At 32.7% G+C, this 6,703-nt stretch overlaps 1 pseudogene; it reads left to right on the top strand.

Annotated features, from left to right (window-relative positions):
* The first annotated feature begins 4,672 nt into the window (after window positions 1-4,672).
* On the top strand, window positions 4,673-4,791 carry LOC112474345 (annotated as a pseudogene).
* Window positions 4,792-6,703: the final 1,912 nt, after the last annotated feature.

The raw sequence follows: 6,703 nt of genomic DNA, 5'->3' as shown, positions 1-6,703 counted from the left end.
TTTTTTCATCAAAATTCCTTGTCCTGGTTATTAGAACCCTTATCAAGAACTATGTAATTGGCTATATGAACAATTTTTCCCAAATATAGATCTTGTTAATGCTATATTATAAACCTCTCAAATTCTTCAAAATCTTTTCTGTGTTTAGTTCAGTAATATCATGTGATTTAGCTTCTGCAATTTTGTGTGTAGTAAGCTAATCATTTAATTGAAAATACGCATAACTTTGGTTTTTGCTATTTTATATTTCACAGCAATTTCCCTGTTAACATGTCAAGAAAGTTGCTATGGAAACTGAAGTATAGCATACCATATTATACATATAGATTTGACATTTTGCTCTATAAACTTTCTAGTGAAAGTTTTGTGCATATGTTCAGTTTTATATTACTCTGTATTTCAATGTCTTAATTTTCTTTTCAATAAAAGCAAAAGTTATTTGATATGCTAACACTACACTGTCACACAGAGGGAATTTCTTTAAGCTTTTAAAAATACTTTGGCAGTATGGTTATGGAAAATAGAGTATATAGGAAAAAACAGCTAAAGCAAATCATACTCTAGAACATACTTTCACATATCTGGAATTTAGAAAAAGGACCTTTGAATATTCAAAATTCATAATTATCCAGAAAATATTTGGATTATTAAGAAGATCATGTCATTCAGAAAGGGATTGCAGTATAGTTGAACAGGCAAGATAATCTTTAACCTTTAGGTTTTTATTAAAAACACTATATAGTAATATATAAAAATCCAGTTAACAACATTTGATATTTCATTTTAAAAAAAGAAGCAGGTGAACAGAGTAAACAAATTAAATTTATAGAACACTTGTTTAAAATTTTTTAATTGGATACATTAAGTTGTTTCACCCAAGGTATTTATTGATCACCAGTTGAGCTGTTAACGGATTAGGTGTTAACATTGCACTTTCAGCACAAGTCAAAACTGATGTGTTACAGTAATTTCAACCAGTTTTAGGTCTTTTAAGAAGATGAGAAACTTAAGCTGAGAAGTTGGTCTGGATTGGATTACTCAAGTTATAAAATATACCACATCGACTATTAATTGTATTGTTTGTGCAGTATATTTAAAATGAGCAATATTATAATTTTGTTTCAAAAATATTAAATCACAATTGTTTAAATACTAACTCCTGATTTTAAGATGATTTTAAGAAAAAAAAATCTATCCCATTACACTGCAGCTACATTTTAATTTAAACAGTTTTATGCCTTAGTTTCATATTTATTTTTTATTTTTGCTAAAGACTCAATTTCTGCTCTTTAGGGCAGAAACATTATCTTCTATGCAACCATATGACACACAGAGGGAAATAAGCCATACTTTCAACACTATATTAAAAATCTCCTTGTAACCATTGTGTGGTAGGCAAAATTCTAAGATGGCCTCCAAATTCTCTCCTGTTGGTGTGTACAACCTGTATGACCCCTTTACCTGGAGAGTAGACAGGACTTGTGAATATGATAGACTCTCAATCCTTCGGTTAAGTTGTGCTGTGTAAGACTCTGCTGTAAAAGAGACTGGAGGGAGAGTCTCTGGCTGGCTTTAAAAAAGCTGTTGTATGGTGAGAGGGCCACATGGCTGGAACCTGAGGGTTACCACTGGAAGCTGAGAGCAGTCCCTAAGGACCTCAGTCCTTCAGCTGTAAGAAACTGAATTCTGCCAACTACCTGAATGAGCTTAGAAAAAGATCCTGAGCCCCAGATGGCAACATAGCCTAGCCAATATCTTGTTTGCATCCATGTTAAACCTTGAGCAGAGAACCAAGCTACAATGTGCCTAGACTTCTGACCTACAGATACTGGGAGACAATAAGTGGATGTTGTTTTATGGCATTAAATTTATGGTAATTTGTTATGCAGCAATAGAAAACTAACATGATCTGACTTCCTTTTCCATATTCCTTTCACTTCTCTTCTGCCTTATATTACACAACAGTAGCAGAAGACCTTACACGAGTCATTTCAAAATGAACTATCAAAGATAGTAATTGTAATGGAAACATGGCAAACGGAAGCTGACTTCTGGTGTGTTAAGGCAACATTCTGTTAAGAGCTGCTTACCTGTGCCACTTCTACGTTTATACTTGTGTGTTTTTTTAGTTCAGACATATGTCTTTAAAAATTCCTGAAAGAGGTCCTCATTCCTAAGAATTTGTAATAAAAATAAAACATTCTTTATAAATGACTGATTTTATGAAATGAACTGTTTGCCATTAATTAAGCAACTCCTCAATGTATTCGAATATTTTCTTGACTATGTTTTTTCATGTTCATTATTGAAATTGAGATGCAGGGCCTTAAATTGATGTCAAAAGAATCTTGCTCCCCGAAGGCAGAGGCCTGAGTTGTTTCGTAACTGTCATTCCATACACATGTGCAAACTTAGCCTTGTAGGTATTTTATGTTTATACAATTGTCAGTTCATTTGGGTTATTTGCATCAGGATCACATAAACCATTGCTTTACAAATGAAATATATATCCTTAATTGTTGCCTAAAATGTCTTCATAAAGTTAGTGTTATGAAGCGGCATTGATATGAAAAGTTGTTATCTGTGTGGAAGGTTACCTGTCATGGGCCATGATTATTTTTTACTTACTATGTGTGGCCAGCATCTAGAGCCATGTTAGTATAAAGAGTGGAATTGTGTCTTTGTGTCTCAAGGCCGAGTTAGGTTTCATGTCATTGCATAAGACAAAAGTTACAGATTACCTTTGAAAAATCATTTAAATTAATCTGTGTTTTATTAGATCGATGTTACTAAGGTTGAGAAATAGTTGAACTAGATGTAAGTTGAACTCATTCTCAATTCCTGATTTAACTGTGCTTTTAACTATTTGTGCATTATCATTTTACTTCGGATAACCAACCAATTCTTCATTGTAAATGGATCTATGTATGTATAAAATCGAAGTAGTTACCAAGGTTAAACATAAAAAAGGAACATATATCAGATAAATGCAATCAAAATGACACTTCAGGTCTCATTATTGGTATCAGATGAGAAATAATTCAAGAAAAAAAGAAAAACGCTGAACTGAATAAAGTGGACATTTTTTAGTCGGTGAAAGATACCAAACACAATGAAGTTTTAACAAAATAAATTTTTACAAAGAAAGTTGAACTTCAAAATCGATGACAGAAAAAAACATTATAAATCAAGGAGAAAAAAAAAACAAAACCAAAAGTGCTGAAGACTAATACAACACTCTTATCTTTTAAAAGGAAGTAGGTAAAAGAAAAAACAATCTGAGTAATATAATTAATCACATTATGTTAAACATTTCTATATAACAAATTTTTTTTCTATTTTTTTTTATTATTATGGTGATATTGGTTAATGAAATCCAGTGTTTCAAGTGTACAATTCAACAGAGAGGCAATCTATATATCAAATTTTAGAAACTATAAAGAGGAGCCAAGTCTTAAATACTATTTGTATCAGTCAGTGGTTCCGTTATAGGAAATAGAGATCACTCTAGCTATTTAAAGCAAAAGGCATTTGACACAGATGACTTAGTACAAAGTAGATGGAGAGGCAGGAGAACCAGGCTGAGAGATGATCCTCCAGCAGTGATTTCTAAAATCACTCTGCCAAATAGGCCTGCAGGGTTGCTGCTACCTTTGCCATAATCAGAAAAGTGAATAATCAAATGAAGGCCATCTGTACTGTGAAGTTTAAGAACACACCACTGGAGCTCCGATCCAGGCATCAGGAAACTGCTGCTGATGCCTCCACCTCAAGTGCTTTTGAATTATCAGCTGAGCCCTCAAGGAATGCCATCTCTGTCTCTATTTGCTAGCAGCAGAATGCAAGACAAAAAGTTGTCCCCCACCTCACTTGCAGCTTCCCAATCTCAAGATATGGGGTAGGCATTTTCAGTGTAACCTAATTTATATATACATCCCAAATTGCCAGTTGACTTTGGAAATGTGTTTTTTTAGCTTTCCAGCCTCTGTAGTATAAAAAGACTTCCTAGTAAATAGGCAGAATGGACACTGAGTATCCAATTAACCATGCATACCACATCCATGAGACTTAAATGGAAACGGTTTAAACAATGGGTATATATTTGGATGCAAATAATGTATTTTTAATGCTAAAAAACTAAATATGCAAATCATAGTATCAGATCATGAATTAATAAAACTGCTAATCAAAAATATATATATATGTAAGCAAATAAAAACAAACTCAAAAACTGGAATTAAAAATTATCCTATGGAATTCTTGGATCAAATGTGGAATCAAATCTACAGGATCCCTATAAAATAATGAAATTAAATATTTTATAACATTTTCAAAATGAGACCAAAGTTATGGAGAGTCAAATACATAGTGCTTCCGTTCTTATAGATCTTTGTTCCTAATCTTCTCCCTGAAATGAGCTATTCCTAATAATTTTGCCTGTCAATTGAAATAAGAAGATCATTTTTATATATTGAAATTTCAGTTTTAAGAAATTATAATTCTCTGGGTCATCAAGGATAGAGCGATAATGATATAACACCCTCAGAAAAATTATAAGTTGGTATGAAATCTTTGAAGGGCAATTTGACAATATGTATCAAAAACTTTCAAAATATGAATAAACTTTCATGCATTTTCATTTTGGAAACGTTATCCTAAGAAAGTAATCTGAGTCTATGGCCATGCCACCCTGAACACACCTGATCTTGTTTGATCTTGGAAGCTAAGCAGGGATGGGCCTGGTTAGTTCTTGGATGGGAGATCACCTAGGAAGACTGGGTGCTGTAGGAATAAAAAAAAAAAAAAAGAAAGTAATCCGAAATATACACAAAGAACATGAAATAAATTAGCTGGTATAGCACTATTTGGCAAAATTATCCAATGTTAGCAAAAGGTTAGATAAAATATGATACAACTTTAATATTCGATAATGTAAAAATAATGTTTTGGAAAAAATATCTAATGACTTGAGAAGTGCTCATTATATATTATTTGGTAAAAAAAAATTTAGAATGACATGTACACCATGATCCAAATTTCTATATATACATTTATATATAAAAAATTATACTGGAAGCTAAATATAAATATATTAAAAGATTTTTATAGTGGTTGATATACCAATCAACATAGATTACATTATAATTTAGAAACAAACAATTCCAAAATCCCAGTGACTTAATATATAACAATTTATTTATTTGCTCTCTCGGGTTTTGCCGAGGGCACAGGCAATGGTTCAGGGCAGCTGTCTTCCATGTGAGAGCTCGGAACTCCAGACTAATTTGATCATGTGCCACTTCCAAAACAAGTCCTCCCATGATTGTAGTGGCAGTGGAGAAGAGAGTCTGCAAAAGTCTACAGGTGGTTTTTTTCTCTTAAATTTATATTTCACCCATAAACAAGTACAAAAGATGCAAAGCCTGAGTATTTCAAACTAGAATCCAAAACTTCACTCACCCCAAATGGTTAAGTATCTCAAATCACTCTTGTACCTGAAAATTAGCTTCCAATTTATTTTATTTTTTGACAGTAATGTGCTGGCTAATCTTAAATGCCCTATTTACTCTACCACAGTCTCAATTACCCTAACTAAAATGAGAAGGAAATATTTACATCGAAGACTTGATGAAAATTCTAGAATATCTCATCAATAAGTAACAGTGAACTGAAATGTGATACACAGTTTATATTTGTCTCTCTGACTTTTTAAAGCACATTCCGCTTTCTCCTTTAGATAATGCTCATAAATGCTAAACACAATGGATTCTGGGATGATTTTATAGATGGAAATCATATTGTTATTCCACGTGACCTGCCTTTATTTTTTCCAGCGGCTAGCATTATTTTGTTTTGTTGTTCTCATAAGTTTTGCCAGGGTTTTATGGACTCTAATTTTCAAGCAGCTTGTATTGCCCAACATCGACTGGGGTCAGGGTAATATTTTAGTCATGCTCTTCATCTTGTGTATAACATTGTGTTAGCCCTTCTGCATTCCGAATCATGGCTTATTCTGGTGTGAAATAAAACTGATTTTAATCTTAAAGAAGGGAACTTACTTCTGTAGCAAACTTTAAGGACAGAATCATGCCCTTTGTTAGAACTGGATTAACAGCAACTGGGAACCATAGTTAGAAGACCACTGTAGTTGGTACATAAACATAAAAAGTAATAGAAATACTGACATCGAACACATCCCAAATTACTGGATCTGTATTAGAGACAGATCTTAAATCTTTTCCTTTTGAGTTGTTCCATCTTCAAAGTGAGAATGATATGGTGTAGCAAGGATTTTTAAATGTGTTGTACAACTCACTGCTAATTAAAGTGCTCATGTATGGATACTACAAATAAATGATTTATTCAGAATAGGTGAGATGAGATAAATGATGGGGGAAAAAAAGATAAATTCTTTGGAAAGAAAATTGTATATAGTATTAGATATATAAGATATATGTGATTTCTTGATTCCTTCTGCATGTGGTTATAATAAAATCCAACTTTTCCTATTTCACATACAAAATGAAGTTGGGAATTGGGCTGGAAAGGGAATTTCAATTGGCTTTGACAAGTTGGAGTACTTTTCAACATGGCTTTGAGATAGTGGTTTTGCTTGGCTAATACACATTTTTCAATTTTGTCAATTGAGACAGAAACCCCAAACATTAGAAAAGTGTTTGAATACTGGCTGGTTTGTGCCAGG

This window comes from Pteropus alecto, unplaced genomic scaffold, assembly GCF_000325575.1.
Source record: "Pteropus alecto unplaced genomic scaffold, ASM32557v1 scaffold79, whole genome shotgun sequence".
NCBI classification, from domain to species: Eukaryota; Metazoa; Chordata; class Mammalia; order Chiroptera; family Pteropodidae; genus Pteropus; species Pteropus alecto.
The sequence above is the reverse complement of the archived record's forward strand: the minus strand, read 5'-3'. Positions and strand labels throughout refer to the sequence as shown.